Raw genomic sequence first — 17,566 nt, 5'->3', positions numbered from 1 at the left:
ACATGATGACTTCCACTCCTTTGGGTATATACCCAGCTGTGGGATTGCTAGATCATATGGCAGTTCTATCTGTAGTTGTTTGAGGAAACTCCATACTGTTTTCCATAATGGCTGCACTGATTTATAGTTCCAAATGCTGGCAAGGATGTGGAGAAAGGTATATGATTCTTTTAATGTATTGTAAAATTTGGTTTGCCAGTATTTTGTTGAGGATTATTACATGTATGTTCATCAGAGATATTGGCCTGTTGCTTTGTTTTCTTATCAGGCCTTGGTATCAGCTGGCCTTGTAAAATGTGTTTGAAAGTGTTCCCTCTGCTTCTGTTTTTTAGGAAGGTTTGAGGTAGATTGATATTAGTTCTGCTTTAAACGTTTGGTAAAATTCAGCCATGTAGCCATCAGGTCCTGAGCTTTTCTTTTTCACAAGATTTTTCATTTTGATTCGACCTCCTTAATCATTATTTGTCTGTTTAGATTTTCTATTTCTTCATGATTCAGTCTTTGTGGGTTGTATTTTCTAGCAAGTTATTCATTTATTTTAGGTTATCTGACTTGTTGGCATATAATTTTTCATAGTAGTCTCTCATGATGCTTTGCATTTTTGTGGTATCAGTTGTAGTATCTCCTCTTTTATTTTTGTTTTTATTTATTTGAATCTTCTCTCTTTTTTCTTAGTCTAGACAAAGGTTTGCCAAGTTTCAGAACACCAACTCTTAGTTTTGTTAATCTTTTCTATTATTTTTCTGTTCCCTATTTCATTCGTTTCTGCTATAATTTTTACTATTCTCTTCCTTCTGCTAACTTTGGGCTTAGTCTGTTTTACTTTTTCTAGTTCCTTGAGGTATAAGGGTAGGTTGTTTGAGACCCTTTTTTTCTTAATGTTGGTGTTTATCACTATAAACTTCCCTTTTAGAATTGCTTTTGCTGAGCCTCTGTGTCAGCCATCTTTCAATTGTGTTCGCAGCCGCCACCGCGCCACCGTAGCTCTCTCCAACGCCAGCGCTGCCTCTCTCTCGTGGAGCTCCAGCCCAAGGAGAAGGGGGGTAAGTAAGGAGGTCTCTATACCATGGCTCGTAGAAAGCAGACTGCCCGCAAATCTACCGGTGGTAAAGCACCCAGGCAACAACTGGCTACAAAAGCCGCTCGCAAGAGTGCGCCCTCTATTGGAGGGGTGAAGAAACCTCATCGTTACAGGCCTGGTACTGTGGCACTCCGTGAAATTAGACGTTATCAGAAGTCCACTGAACTTCTGATTCGCAAACTCCCCTTCCAGCGTCTGGTGCGAGAAATTGCTCAGGACTTCAAAACAGATCTGCGCTTCCAGAGCGCAGCTATTGGTGCTTTGCAGGAGGCAAGTGAGGCCTATCTGGTTGGCCTTTTTGAAGACACCAACCTGTGTGCTATCCATGCCAAACATGTAACAAATTATGCCAAAAGACATCCAGCTAGCACGCCGCATACGTGGAGAACGTGCTTAAGAATCCACTATGATGGGAAACATTTCATTCTCAAAAAAAAAAAAAAAAAATTCTCTTCTTCCTGTTATTGGTAGTTCTGAATGTTAGATATTTTTTTTCCATGGGGTCAAAAGGTACCTAAGTATATGGTTGCAAGTGGAAAAATAGGGGATAGAAGTCAGGTATTGGCAGTTTTTCCATTTTCATTTGTGTGTGAATTTTTAATATAAATGCAGGGACGTAAAGTATTAATGCAAGTCAAAATGTTTCAGTGAACAAGTTTCAGCAGTTCAACTTTATAACAATTATAAATAAACCTGTTAAATTTTTCTGGACAATGCCAGCATTTGGATTTTTTTAAAAATAAGTAAATTTCTTATTGATGGCAACTAAATGGCGTTTGTAGCATTTTTATCATACAGTAGGTTCCATCCATTCACTATACTTTTCTAACTGAGTTGTCCTACATGCAAGTACATGTTTTTAATGTTGTCTGTCTTCTGTGCTGTTCCTGTAAGTTTGCTATTAAAATACATTAAACTATAAAAAAAAAAAAAAGAATTGCTTTTGCTGCATCCCATGCATTTTGGCATGTTGTTTCCATTTTCATTCATATTAAGATAATTTTTGATTTTCCTTTTGATTTTTCTTTGACCCATTAATTATTTAGGAGTGTGTTTAATTTCCATGCATATCAGGAGAGCTGGCAAGTTAGCTCACTTGTAGAGCTTGGTGCGGATAAAACCAGGGTCAAGAGTTTGGATCCCTATACTGGCCAGCTGTCAAAAATTTTTTCCCTTGCCTTTTTTAAGTTTTCAGTTTTCCTCCTGTTGATTTCTAGTTTCATACCATTGTGGTTGGAAAAGATATATGATATCATTTCAGTCTTCCTGAATTTCCTAAGACTTGTTTTGTGGACTAACATATGTTCTATCCTGGTGAATGTTCTGTATGCACCTGAGAAGAATGTATATTCTGTTGCTTTTGGATGGAATTATATATATATCTGTTTGCTCCATTTAGTCTATAGAGTTGTTAAATTTACCATTTCCTTATTGATGATCTATCCATTGTTGAGAATTGGTTATTAAAGTCCCCTACTATTATTGTATTACTGTTTATTTTTCCTTTCACTTCTCTTGGTTTTTGCTGTATATATTTATGTGCTCTGATATTGAGTGTATATTTGTAATTGTTATATCTTCTTGAATTAATCCCTTTATCAATATATGATGACATTCTCTGTCTCTTCTGACAGTTTTTTTTTCCTTTTTAAAAGGCAGTTTATCTTTTATTTTTTATTTTTATTTTTAATTTTATTTTGTCGATATACATTGTAGCTGATTATTGCTCCCCATCACCAAAACCTCCCTCCCTTCTCCCTCCCCCCATCCCCCCCAACAATGTCCTTTCTGTTTGCTTGTTGTATCAACTTCAAATAATTGTGGTTGTTATATCTTCTTCCCCCCCCCATTTGTGTGTGTGTGTGTGTGTGTATGTGTGTGTGTGAATTTATATATTAATTTTTAGCTCCCTCCAATAAGTGAGAACATGTGGTATTTCTCTTTCTGTGCCTGACTTGTTTCACTTAATATAATTCTCTCAAGGTCCATCCATGTTGTTGCAAATGGCAGTATTTCATTCATTTTTATAGCTGAGTAGTATTCCATTGTGTAGATGTACCACATTTTCCGTATCCACTCATCTGATGATGGGCATTTGGGCTGGTTCCAACTCTTGGCTATTGTAAAGAGTGCTGCGATGAACATTGGGGAACAGGTATACCTTCGACTTGATGATTTCCATTCCTCTGGGTATATTCCCAACAGTGGGATGGCTGGGTCGTATGGTAGATCTATTTGCAATTGTTTAAGGAACCTCCATACCATTTTCCATAGAGGCTGCACCATTTTGCAGTCCCACCAGCAATGTATGAGAGTTCCTTTTTCTCCGCAGCCTCGCCAGCATTTATCGTTCATAGTCTTTTGGATTTTAGCCATCCTAACTGGGGTTAGATGGTATCTCAATGTGGTTTTGATTTGCATTTCCCGGATGTTGAGTGATGTTGAGCATTTTTTCATATGTCTGTTGGCCATTTGTATATCTTCCTTAGAGAAATGCCTACTTAGCTCTTTTGCCCATTTTTTAATTGGGTTGCTTGTTTTCTTCTTGTAAAGTTGTTTGAGTTCCTTATATATTCTGGATATTAATCCTTTGTCAGATGTATATTTTGCAAATATTTTCTCCCACTCTGTTGGTTGTCTTTTAACTCTTTTAATTGTTTCTTTTGCTGTGCAGAAGCTTTTTAGTTTGATATAATCCCATTTGTTTATTTTTCCTTTGGTTGCCCGTGCTTTTGGGGTCGTATTCATGAAGTCTGTGCCCAGTCCTATTTCCTGAAGTGTTTCTCCTATGTTTTCTTTAAGAAGTTTTATTGTCTCAGGGTGTATATTTAAATCCTTAATCCATTTTGAGTTGATTTTAGTATACGGTGAGAGGTATGGATCTAGTTTCATTCTCCTGCATATCGATATCCAGTTATCCCAGCACCACTTGCTGAAGAGGCAGTCCCTTCCCCAGTGAATAGGCTTGGTGCCTTTGTCAAAGATCAGATGGCAGTAAGTGTGTGGGTTGTTTTATGGATTCTCTATTCTATTCCATTGGTCAGTGTGTCTGTTTTTATGCCAGTACCATACTGTTTTGGTTATTATACCTTTGTAGTATAGCTTAAAGTCAGGTAGTGTTATGCCTCCAGCTTTATTTTTTTTGCTGAGCATTGCTTTGGCTATTCGTGGTCTTTTATTGTTCCATTTAAATGTCTGAATAGTTTTTTCCATTTCTGAGAAAAATGTCTTTGGAATTTTGATGGGGATTGCATTGAATTTGTATATCACTTTGGGTAGTATGGACATTTTCACTATGTTGATTCTTCCAATCCAAGAGCATGGAATATCTTTCCATCTTCTTGTATCCTCTCTAATTTCTCTCAGCAGTGGTTTGTCGTTCTCATTATAGAGATTTTTCACCTCCTTGGTTAACTCAATTCCTAAGTATTTTATTTTTTTGGTGGCTATTGTAAATGGGCAGGCTTTCTTGATTTCTCCTTCTGCATGTTCACTATTGGAGAAAAGAAATGCTACTGATTTTTGTGTGTTGATTTTGTATCCTGCTACTGTGCTGAAATCATTTATCAATTCCAACAGTTTTTTTGTAGAGGTTTTAGGCTGTTCGATATATAGGATCATGTCATCTGCAAACAGGGACAGTTTGACTTCATCTTTTCCAATCTGGATGCCCTTTATTTCCTTCTCTTCTCTGATTGCTCTGGCTAGTACTTCCAACACTATGTTGAATAGGAGTGGTGAGAGTGGGCATCCTTGTCTAGTGCCTGTTCTTAAAGGAAAAGCTTTCAGCTTTTCCCCATTCAGGATGATATTGGCAGTGGGTTTGGCATATATGGCTTTAATTATGTTGAGATACTTTCCCTCTATACCTAACTTATAGAGGGTCTTTGTCATGAATGAGTGCTGAACTTTATCAAATGCTTTTTCAGCATCTATAGAGATGATCATATGGTCCTTGTGTTTGAGTTTATTGATATGGTGTATCACATTTATTGATTTGCGTATGTTGAACCAATCTTGCATCCCTGGGATGAATCCCACTTGATCGTGATGAATAATTTTTCGTATGTGTTGCTGTATTCTGTTTGCTAGTATTTTAGTGAGGATTTTTGCATCTATATTCATCAAGGATATCGGCCTGTAGTTTTCTTTTTTGGTTATATCTTTACCTGGTTTTGGTATCAGGATGATTTTTGCTTCATAGAATGAGTTTGGGAGATTTGCGTCCGTTTCAATCTTTTGGAATAGTTTGTAAAGAATCGGTGTCAATTCCTCTTTGAATGTTTGGTAAAATTCTGCTGTGAATCCATCTGGTCCTGAGCTTTTCTTTGTTGGGAGCCTTCTGATAACAGCTTCAATCTCCTTTATTGTTATTGGTCTGTTCAAATTTTCTACGTCTTCACGGTTCAGTTTTGGGAGCTTGTGTGTGTCCAGAAATTTATCCATTTCCTCCAGATTTTCAAATTTGTTGGCGTATAGTTGTTTGTAGTAGTCTCGAATGATTCCTTGTATTTCAGATGAATCAGTTGTAATATCGCCTTTTTCATTTCTAATTTTTGTTATTTGAGTCTTCTCTCTTCTTTTTTTTGTTAGCCATGCTAATGGTTTGTCAATTTTATTTATCTTTTCAAAAAACCAACTTTTTGATTCGTTGATCTTTTGAATTGTTTTTTGGTTTTCAATTTCATTCAGTTCTGCACTGATCTTAATGATTTCTTTCCGTCTGCTAACTTTAGGTTTGGATTGTTCTTGTTTTTCTAGTTCTTTAAGGTGAAGTGTTAGGTTGTTCACTTGCCATCTTTCTATTCTTCTGAAGTGAGCATTTAATGCAATAAATTTTCCCCTCAATACTGCTTTTGCAGTATCCCACAGGTTTTGCTATGATGTATCATTGTTTTCATTAGTTTCAATAAACTTTTTGATTTCCTGCTTGATTTCTTCTTGGACCCATATGTCATTAAGTAGAATGCTGTTTAATTTCCATGTGTTTGTATAGTTTCCAGAGTTTTGTTTGTTATTAATTTCTAGTTTTAATCCATTATGGTCTGAGAAGATACATGGGATAATTCCAAGTTTTTTGAATTTATTGAGACTTGATTTGTGACCTAATATGTGATCTATCCTGGAGAATGATCCATGTGCTGATGAGAAGAATGAATATTCTGAGGTTGTTGGGTGGAATGTTCTGTAGATATCTGCCAATTCCAATTGGTCTAGAGTCTTGTTTAGATCTTGTGTTTCTCTACTGATTCTTTGCCTAGATGATCTGTCTAATATTGACAGTGGAGTGTTCAGGTCCCCTGCTATTATGGTATTATTGTCTATTTCCTTCTTTAGGTCTAATAGAGTTTGTTTTATAAATCTGGCTGCTCCAACATTGGGTGCGTACATATTTATGATTGTTATGTCTTCTTGATGGATCAGTCCTTTTATCATTAAGTAGTGTCCCTCATTGTCTCTTTTTATGGTTTTTAGTTTAAAGTCTATTTTGTCAGATATAAGAATAGCCACTCCAGCTCGTTTTTCTTTTCTGTTTGCATGGTAAATCTTTTTCCATCCTTTCACTGTTAGTCTGTGTGAATCTTTATGGGTGAGGTGGGTCTCTTGTAGGCAGCATATAGTTGGGTCCTGCTTTTTGATCCAGTCAGCCAGTCTGTGTCTTTTAATTGGGGAATTTAAGCCTTTAACATTAAGAGTTGTTATTGAAAGGTGTTGATTTATTCCTAGCATTTTATTGGTTGTTTGGTTGTCTTAGGTGTCTTTTGTTCCTTGCTTTCTGATTTACTGTTTGGTTTCTTTGTTTGTTGGTTCCTTAGGTTGTAGATAGTGTTTTTGTTAGCTTGTTTTCTCTTCATGAATGCCATTTTTATTGTACTAGCGGGTTTAGATTTTTCTTAGGTTTTTATGGCAGTGGTAGTTATTTTTCAGGAACCAAACCCAGTACTCCCTTGAGGATTTCTTGTAAGGGTGGTCTTGTGGTAGTGAACTCCCGCAGTTTTTGTTTGTCTGAGAAATATACTATTTGCCCCTCATTTCGGAAGGATAGCCTTGCAGGGTAGAGTATTCTTGGCTGGCAATCTTTGTCTTTTAGTATTTTGAAAATATCATCCCATTCCTTTCTAGCTTTTAGGGTTTGTGATGAAAAGTCTGATGTTAACCTGATTGGGGCTCCCTTATAGGTGATTTGACGCTTCTCTCTTGCAGCTTTTAAGATTCTCTCTTTGTCTCTGAGTTTTGCCAATTTGACTATGACATGTCTTGGAGAAGGCCTTTTTGGGTTGAATACGTTTGGAGATCGTTGAGCTTCCTGGATCTGAAGATCTGTGATTTTTCCTATACCTGGGAAGTTTTCTGCCACTATTTTGTTGAATATGTTTTCAATGGAATCTCCATTTTCCTCCCCTTCTGGAATACCCATGACTCGGATATTTGAGCGCTTGAGGTTGTCTGATATCTCTCTCAGATTTTCTTCCATGTCCTTGATTCTTTTTTCTTTCTTTTTGTCTGCTTGTGTTATTTCAAACAGCCCATCTTCAAGTTCAGAGGTTCTCTCTTCAACTTCGACAAGCCTGCTGGTTAAACTCTCCGTTGTGTTTTTTATTTCGCTGAATAACTTCTTCAGTTCAGCAAGTTCTGCTACATTTTTTTTCAGGACATTGATTTCCTTGTATATTTCCTCTTTCAGATCCTGTATACTTTTCCTCATTTCATCATGATGTCTAGCTGAGTTTTCTTGTATCTCATTCAGTTTCCTTAGAATTATCACTCGAAATTCCTTGTCAGTTATTTCAAGGGCTTCTTGTTCTATAGGATCTAGAGTATGAGATTTATTAACTTTTGGTGGTGTACTTTCTTGATTTTTTGTATTTCTGGTGTCTTTTTTTTGGTGTTTATTCATTGTGGCAGGGGGTTTCACAGTCCACCGGTTTGAGACTAATGACTAACTAGGATGTTGCTGTGGTTGCCAATTTGGTATGGCTCCCGCCGTGACTGCTCAGTTGGCCTCTAGTGTCTTGTGTGTGTGGTTGCCTCGGGTCTTGGGCTTCTCCGGGGATCCACCTTTCTGGTCAGCTTGGACTCTGCTGGGCTGGTGGATCACGTACCACAGGGTGTGTGATCTCTGTTGAGCTTTCACTTTCTGTACAGGACTTCTCCCCGTTCCGTGTGCTCTGGCCCAGGCTGTTAGATCGTGCAGTGGCGACCCCACCGGGTGTGTGGTTTCTGTCGAGTCTCCGCCTCCCTGGCCGCATGTCTCCCCCCTCTGTGCACACTGTGCTGGGCTGGGGTGTGTCTTCTGCACCCCTCGTCTATCAGCTGGGCCTTCAAGACCCTGCTCAGCACCGCCTCGCCCAGGAAGTCTACCAGGTTTCTGCTAGGCACAGACGACCGGTCTCTCTGGGTGCCTTTGTAGCACTGTGTAGATCTTTCTCGGGTCTTGTTCACCTTTGTATCCCCCCGGTATAAACCGAGTCTAGTGCCCGCCTGCAGCCTGCTCTCCGGCAGGTTCAAGCGGACCTGGGAACTCTCCTACCACACTATTCCGAACCAGAAATTCGTTAGGCTTTTTTCCAAACTGGTGGTCGCAGAGATGGTATCTGCCTCCCAGTAACAGGAAGTTTACCGGGGCGGAGTCCAGGGTGTGGTGGAGTGACAGTCGGCCCGCCCGTACTTCCTAGCCCTCCCAACACTGGTCGGGACGCCCCACACCCCCAGCCCCGCCAGAGAACCGCGGAGGGAGTGGGAGAGGAGGCCGGCCCGCAGGCTCCGGAAAGCCCCACGCCAGGCCAAGCAAATGGGCTCAGTGATGGCCGAGCAGGGCGGAGCTGCCCGCATCTGGGAAAATGGAGGCAGCACCGGGGCAGTGAGTGGCCTGGTGGTGCAGGTGGGAGCCGCGTGGGCATCCACCCCCCGAACAGAGCTGTGCCAGGGATCACTCACAGTGCTGTGCCAGGTTGGGCGCTCGCTCTGTCTCTGGTTTGTTGCCTTCCGTGTTCTCGGCGCTGCCGCCTCGGGCTGTTCAGTCGCGGCACTGCTCGGGCACTCCCAGGAATCTTCTTTAATGCCGGCCTGAAACCTCGAATCCTGAATAGGGCAGCTGGCCGCCTTCAGCGCGGCCCCAGCCTCCGGGATCCTGGCTGCATCCACAGCAGCCCTGGCGCTGTGTTCCCTGTTTCAAGACTCGCTTTTGCAGCTAAGAATCAGTTCTTTTCCTGCTCCACACTTCAAAGCTGTTGCCTGTAAATGAGGCAGCCTCTCCTGCCGGGGGCAAAGTGGCGTTGAGCCCCCACGACCGGCCAGCAGCAGCAGTCCTCCCTTAAGAGATGGCCAGAGGAAGGTCCACAAGTTTCCCGGCTGCCTGAAGCCCAGTGGCCACCTTTTCCACCTCAGCTACTCCGCGCCAGCCGCCGCAGCCGCCGCCATCTTGAAACTCAGCTCTTCTGACAGTTTTTGACTTAAAGTCTATTTTGTCTGTTGTAAATATAGCCACCCCTGCTCTGTTTTGGTTGTCATTGCATGGAATATTGTTTTCCTTCCCTTCACTTTCAGCCTATGTGTTCTTAAAGCTAGTCTCTTATAGTCAATATGTTGTTGGATCTTGTATTTTAACCCATTCAGCTACTCTAAGTCTTCTAATTGGAAAACTTAATCCATTTACATTTAAAGAAATTATTGATAGATAAGGCCTTACTACTGCCACTTTGTTTATTATTTTCTGACTCATGTAGTTCCTCTGTTCCTTTCTCCCTTTCTTACTCTCTTCCTTTTTGATTTGATGACTTTTTGTGGTGGTATACTTTGATTCTTTTCTTAATCTTTTGTGTAGCTACAAGGTTTTCCCTTTGTGATTACTATGAGACATACGTAAAATATCTTATGGTTATAACATCCTTTTTTAAGGTGATAACAAGTTAACTTCAATCACATACAAACATACTATACTTTTACTTCTCCACCCTCATATTTTAGGTTATTGATGTTACAATTGGCTTCTTTTTTATATTGTTATCCAATAATAAGTTATTGTTGTTATGGTTATTTTAACTTTTTATTTTGAAAGAAGTATGGTGTATTAGTTCATTTCTGTTGTTTATAACAAAATACTTGGAACTGGGTAACTTATAAAGGGCCTCCAGGCTTTTCCATACATCCTTTGAAATCGGGGTGGAGGCTCCCAACCCTTCACAGCTCTGGCATTCTGTGAGCCTGCAAAATTAATTCCATGTGGATGCTGCCAAGGCTTCTGGCTTGTATCTTTCAAAGCTGCAGGTCCAGCCACACCTGGGGCCAATTTAGTCACAGCTGGAGCAGTCAAAGCACCTGGGATGCTGGTGCTAGAAGCAGCTTCCCGAGGTGGTCCTCGGCTGTGAACCCCTGGAGGGCACCTCAGGCCTGTTGCTGAGACCATTCTGTCTCCTTAGGCCACTGGGCCCTTAACAGAAGATGCAGCCTCCAAGATCTCTGAAATGCCTTCAAGATCTTTTATCCCTTTTCCTCATAATCCCTTTCTTCTATACTATTCTCCTTAGTAAATGATCACTGGGCTGCACCATTGAATTTTTCTCCTGAAAATTCTATCTGCTTCTCTACCACATGGCCAGGCTGCAAATTTTCTAAATCTTTATGCTCTGCTTCCCTTTTAAATTCTGGCTTTATATTATGCCTTTTCTTCCATAACTCAGCATAGGCTGTTGCAAGTAGCCATGCAGCTTCCTGAATATTTTGTTTCTTAGAAATTTCTTCCACCAAATACCCCAGGTCAGCACCTTTAATTTCCACATTCTATAATACTCTTGGGCATGAACATAATGCAGCCAAATTCCTTGCCAGTTGGTAGCAAGAGTGCTTTTTACTCCAGTTTCTAATAAGTCCCTTCTCATTTACATCTGAGATGTCATCAGAGTGGGGATTATTATCCTCACTTGACAGGAAGAAAGTAAGGCTCAGAAAGTTTAAGTGCTTTTCTTTTCAGTGTTTCATAGCCAGTTAATGGGAATGCAGGGATTTGCACATAGGTTTCCAGAGCTTCAGTCCAATGTGGGTTTTGAAGGGGCAGTCAATAGATTCATCTGAGTTCATGGATCTGGGACATAGTTGAGGAGAAGGCCGGAAGGTTTGGACCAGCTTACCGAGGGCCTCACATGCAACACAAAGGAGTTTGGACTTTTCTGGTAGACAATGGGAAGCTATGGGAAGATTTTGAACAGTGGGAGTGACTGTGCCTGTTGACTGGTCTTCCTTGCCACTTCAGCACTCACTGTTTGGCACTTAAAATCAAGCTGACAAGTTAGCTTTACACCCCTATCAGCAAATCAGAACCTGGTAGTTTGTGGTCAAACTGTTTATGTACTTTCTTTTAACAGTTTTTCTCTCAGCTGTTTTCTGCTTTAAGGTCATTCCAGTCATTTCCATCTGTCCTCTATTAGTGGCCAATCTTAAAGGAGCTCTGGTGTATCCTCCTGCACCCTGTCCTTCCTTAATGAGAAAGCTGGTTTCTCTAATTCTGAAATTAGACCCAGGCAAACAAGCAAAGACATAATCATTTTGGACAGAGAACACTGAAATGTTTAATTAATCTTCTTCCTGAACATTCTTGTCAAACACTTACTTCACTTCACACTTTCTTCATTTCTCAAAAAACATCTGGCATGCAGCTCCCCCGCCCCCACTTTCTACATGCTACCTAATTTCTTTCCCCCTTCTCTTGTCTTCTATAGCTCTGCCTGCCTGCATGCAAGCTACTTGGGGAAGAAAATGCTAAAAGCAAGATGAGGATAGCAATGAACTAGATGCTTGGTGTTGCATCCTAGATCTCCACTACAGCTTTGTTAGGGAGGGCAGGTTAGCGATCATCCCAATTTTACTAAAAGAGAGGAAGTCATGAATCAAAAACTACCTAAAGTTAATGGAATAAAAATTATGGAACAAAGATCCAGGTCTCCTGGTGGCCTGGGAAGTGATCTGCCTGCATGCCATGACTTTGAGGATGTAGACACTGAGGCTCAGAAAGCTTAGGTAAATTGGTGAAGGTTGCTGAGTCAGTAAGTTGTGAAGCCAGAATCTAACCTGTCTTGGTTCCTCTGTGGTATGGAAAGAGTCAAGACAAACTCTTGCATACTGTGGTTCTTCTTAGAATACTGCTTTCTTTTGTTTGTTTTAGTTTTTGTTTTCAACTTTTCATTTTGAAATAATTTTAAACTCACGAGAAGTTGCAAAAATCATAACAAGAGTTCCCATTTACCTTTCACCCAGCTTCCCTCAATGATAACATCTTACATAAGCATGGAACATTTTTAAAACCAAGAAATTGACATTGGTACAATTCTATTAACTAAATGATATACCTTTGTTATGGCCTGAATTGTGTCCCCCCCTGCTAAATTTTTGTATTGAAGTCCTAACCCCCAGTGTGACTGTATTTGGAGATAGGGCCTTTAAGGAGGTAATTAAGGTTAAATGAGGTCACAGAGTATGACCTTAATCTGATAGAACTGGTGTCCTTGTAAGAAAAGGAAGAGACACTAGATCTCTCTCTCTGTCTCTTTCTCTGTCTTTCTCTCTTTCTCTCCCCACAAGCACAGAGTAAAGACCATGTGAGGACACAGAGAAAAAGTGAAGTGGCCATTTACAAGCTGGGAAGAGAGGCCTCACTAGATACCAACCCTGGCACCTTGATCATGTACTTCTAGCCTCCAGAACTGTAAGAAAATAAATGTCTGTTGTTTAAGCCACCCAGTCTGTGGCATTTTGTTATGGCAACCCAAGCTGACTAACATGACCTTATTCTATTTTACTAGTTTTTATATGCACAAATTTCTTATTTGGTACATAGTGCTATATTAGTTTTCTGGGGCTGCCATAAACAAAATACCACATACTGCATGGCTTAAACAACAGACATTTATTTTTCATAGTCCTGGAAGCTAGAAGTCCAAGATCAAGGTGTCAGCAGGGTTAATTTCATTCTGAGGCCTCTCTTCTTGGCTTGCTGATGGCTGCCCTCCTGCTGCCTCTTTACATGGTCATCCTCTGTGCATGTGCACCTCTGGTGTCTCTCAGTGTGTTCTAATCTCCTCTTTTTATAAGGACACCAGTCAGGTTGGATTAGGGCCTACCTTAAAGGCCTTGTTTTAACCTAATCATCCCTTTAACAGCCTTATCTCCAAATACAGCTATATTCTGAGTTACTGGGAGTTAGAGCTTCAACATATGAATTTTGTGGAACACAATTCAGTCCATAACAAGTGCTTTTACATTTTATCACATGTATAAATTTGTTAACCAGCACCACAATTAAGATAAAGAACTGTTCCATTAGCATGATGAAATTCTCTTGTGCTACCACTTTATAGTTACACCCTCCTCATCCCTAATTCCTGGCAATCCATCACTATAATTTTGTCATTTTAAGAAAGTTATGCAAATGCTGTTATACAATATGTGGCATTTTGGGGTTGGCTTTTTTTTTTTTTCCCACTCAGCATGTCTTTGAGATCTGTTTAAGTTGTTTCATGTATTAATAGTTGTTTCTTTTTACTGCTAAGTAGTGTTCCATGGTATGGATGTACCAAAGTTTGTTTACACATTCACCCAGTGAAGGATATGTGGGTTGTTTCTAGTTTGGGGCTATTGCCAATAAAGCTTTTATAAACATTTGTGTACAGGCTGTTGTGAAAATAGGTTTACATATCTCTGAAATAGATACTCAGAAGTGCAATTGCTGTGTGAAATGGTAGTTATATATTTGGTTTTATAAGAAACTGCCAAACTATTTCCCATAGTGGCTGTACCATTTTACACATGCCAAATAAAGTGTGAAGTATCCAGCAAATCTTTGCCAACATTTGGTGTTGTCGATATTTTTTAAAGCCACTTTGATAGGTGTAAAGTAATAGTTCATTTTGTTTTAGTTTGCATTTCCCTAATGGCTAAGTGATATTTACCAAATGTCTCTTCATGTTATTTGCTCATTTCTAATTAAATTATGTGTGTGTGTGTTTTTACTGTTGAGTTTTAAAAGTACTTTATGTATTCTAGATGCAAATCCTTTGTCAGATATGTGGCTTAAAAATGTTGTCTTTAGTCTGTGGCTTGTATTTTTATCATCTTAACAGAGCCTTTCACGGAGAGAAAGTTTTAAATTTTGATGAAGCAGGGTTTATCAATGTTTTTATAGCTTATGCTTTTGATGTCATGTCTAAGAACTCTTCATCAAGTCCTAGGTCTTGAATATTTTCTCTTATGTTATCTTATAAAAGTTTCATAGTTTCACATTTTGCATTTGAGTGTGTGATGCATTTTATTTTTTTTGCATTTCATTTTGTTTATTATTATTATTTTTTCACATTTTATGATGTTGTTCTGGAGCAGCTGGGAGGGAGGGTGAAAGGGGAAAGAGGAAGGAAATGGGATAGAAGAAGGAGGAAGGAAGAGGGTCAGGATTGAGGCCTGTGGCACTCCCCTCATTCCCACAGGGGAGACCAGGGGGCTTCCAGCAGTGGCTTGGTCTTTACTGGGCTGAGTGCAGATGTCAGGCGGGTGTGGCAAAAGCCATTGCCACCCACCACCCCCACTCGGGAACCTGGGGCCCTTCTTGCTGCAGCTCAGTGGTTGTCTCTGTGCTGGTTTCACATGTTGGGAGACGTGGCTAAGGCCCATGGTTACCCCCACTGCCATGGCTTGGGAGAGCCTGAGATGTTTCCTGCAATGGCTCTGTGATCATCATTAGGGTGGTTGTGCATGTCAGTGGGGTGTGTCCGAGGACCTCAGCCCCCACCCTCAGGATTGATTGAGGGTGTCAGGAGAAATGGCTGAGGCCCATGCCCACCCCAACCCCTTTCTGGCTTGGTAGCCCACAGGACTTCCGGTTCTTCTAGGTGTTATAGGTTTTAATGGTTGACTTTATAGGTACTTCCAGCTCTCCTGAGATCTGGTGCACCTGGGTTGTGTAGAAACTCTGGTCTGGACCTAAGTCTTTTCAGCAAACTGCACCCCATACAGTTCTATATTCCTGACCAGTCTCTGAGTGGTCCTGTGCTGACTGGGGGCAGATGAGCTGTCCTTGCTGTGCCCCAGTTTTGCCCCAGGGGGCCTATCTCCTGCATTACCCATGCTCCAAATACTTCCTATGGGACAGCCATGTGCTAGTCCCTTGCGATGACTCACTAGCCTCTGAGTGGCTCCTTTTTTTCAGTTGTTGTGGCTCCTCACTCCTATGTGGGTCCATGTGAACCCTATTCGTGGTCTTGCTGGCCTCGGGGCCACCAAGGCCCTCTTCTCCCCTGCTGCCTCCAAGCAACTTCATCCAAAAGGCACAGCAGTGGCTTTTGTCAGCTCCTGTTCTGTGCACTCAGCAGCTCCAGACTGGAAGTGGCCAGGATTTGAAATGGTCAGAATGGTTCTCTTTCTTTCATCATTCCTTCTCCCGCCTTCATACACTACATAAGTCTCTCCTCCTCTTCCCCTGAGCTCTAGCGGCCCCAGCCTGGCTGTTGTTGCTTTTTTATAGTTGTAAATTGGTTGATTTGTGGGAGAGAGTGATGCTGGAGACTGTCTATTCCACAATCTTGACTGGAAGTCCTGTGATGCATTTTGAGTTAATTTTTGTATCAGATATGAAGTTTAGGTTGTGGTTCATTTTTTACCTAAGAGTTCTACTTTCTCACAGTATCCTGTACTAAAAAATCTCTGAATATTTCTCATGACTTTAAGAATAGAGTCTAAGTTTGTAACCCTGGTATCCAAGGTCATCTCTGCTCAGGGCCCACCTAGCCATCCCACATTTTCTCCCTTGATTTTCTACCATGGGTAGCATAGCCTATGAGTGTGGGCTCTGGATCCAGACCACCTACATTCAAATCCTGGTGCTGCCATTTATTAATTATTTTCTGTGACTCAATTTTCTCATTTGTTAAATGAGGATACTAATAGTAGCTATTTTATAGGATTGTTATAGAGGTAAAAATTGAATTAGTTCATATAAGCAGCATAGTACCTGGCCAATAGTGCTCAAAATATGCTAGCTGTTACCATTATTGCACAAATGTTTGCTTCAGACAAGCTTTTCTATCTGCTAGCCTCAAATTCCTATTTTCTCCTTTCCTTTTGATTCTGTTATAGTCTTTTAAAATTTTATTTTTTTCATGAGTACATATTTATGGGGTACAATTTGTTGTTTCAATAATGCATATATTGTATAATGGTCTAATCAGAATAATTAGCATATCTATCACCTAAACATTTATCATTTCTTTATGCTTATAACATTCGGGATCCTCTTTTGTTGCTATCTTGAAATATACAATACAATATCATTAGCTATAATCATCCTAGGGCACCAGAACTTTTTCTTCCCATCTAACTATAACTTTGTAACTTTGTACCAATCTACCAACCTTTTCCCAGGCCCCACTTTCCCTCCCATTCCATGCTTCTGGTAACTACTACTCTACTCCATTTCTCTCTTTTTTCCCCTCCTTTTAATTTATTTTTCTTAATTGACCAATGATAATTGTATACATTTATGGAGTACAATCAAGGTGCTTAGTATATCCATCACCTCAAACATTTGTCACTTCTTTCTGTTAGGAACATTCAATAACATCTCGAGTAGCTATTCAATGATGCCCAGTACTTTGTTGTTAACTGTAGTCTCCCCCTGTATTAGTATAGAACCCTAGATCTCATTCCTCCTATCTCTCTAATATTTGGTATACACTGACACCCCTCTCCCCATGTCCCCTTTCCCTTCCCCCTAAAAGTTTCTAGTAACCACTATTCTACTTTCTCTTTCTATGAGATCAACTTTTTTAGTTTCGCATATGAGTGAGAACATGTGGTATTTCTTTCTCTGTGCTTGGCTTATTTCACTTAACATAGTTTTCTCCAGGCTTGTCCATGTTGCTTCAAATGGCAGAATTTCATTCTTTTTTATGGCTGAGTAGTATTCCATTGTGTACATATACCTCATTTTCATTATCCAATCATCTGTGAGAAGATATTTAGGTTGGTTCCAACTCTTGGCTACTGTGAATAGAGCCGCAATAAACATGGGAGTGCAGGTGTCCCTTCAACTTGTTGATTTCCATTCCTTTGGATATATACCCAGTACGGGGATTGCTGGATTGTATGGTAGTTCTATCTGTAGTTGTTTGAGAAATCTCCATACTTTTTTCCACAGTGGCTGTACTAAATTTACATTCCCACCAACAATGTAGAAGAGTTCCCCTTTCTCCATATCCTCACCAGCATTTCTTATTTTCTGTCTTTTTGATAATATCCTTTCTAATTGGGGTGAGATGATATGTCAGTGTGGTTTTGACTTGCATTTCTCTGATGATTAGCAATGTTGAGCATTTTTTCATAAGCCTGTTAGCCATTTGTATGTCTTCTTTTGAAAAATATCTATTCAGTTTCTTTGCCCATTTTTTAATTGGATTATTTGCTTTTTTACTGTGAGTTTTTAAAATTCCTTGTATATTCTGGATA

The 17,566-nt window shown here is 40.2% G+C and overlaps 1 pseudogene; it reads left to right on the top strand.

Moving 5' to 3' along the window:
* The first annotated feature begins 1,063 nt into the window (after positions 1 to 1,063).
* Positions 1,064 to 1,554, top strand: LOC134366589 (histone H3.3A-like; annotated as a pseudogene).
* The last annotated feature ends 16,012 nt before the right edge of the window (positions 1,555 to 17,566 follow it).

The sequence above is a fragment of the Cynocephalus volans genome, chromosome X (assembly GCF_027409185.1).
Source record: "Cynocephalus volans isolate mCynVol1 chromosome X, mCynVol1.pri, whole genome shotgun sequence".
NCBI classification, from domain to species: domain Eukaryota; kingdom Metazoa; phylum Chordata; class Mammalia; order Dermoptera; family Cynocephalidae; genus Cynocephalus; species Cynocephalus volans.
This window is presented reverse-complemented; position numbering and strand designations above follow the sequence as displayed.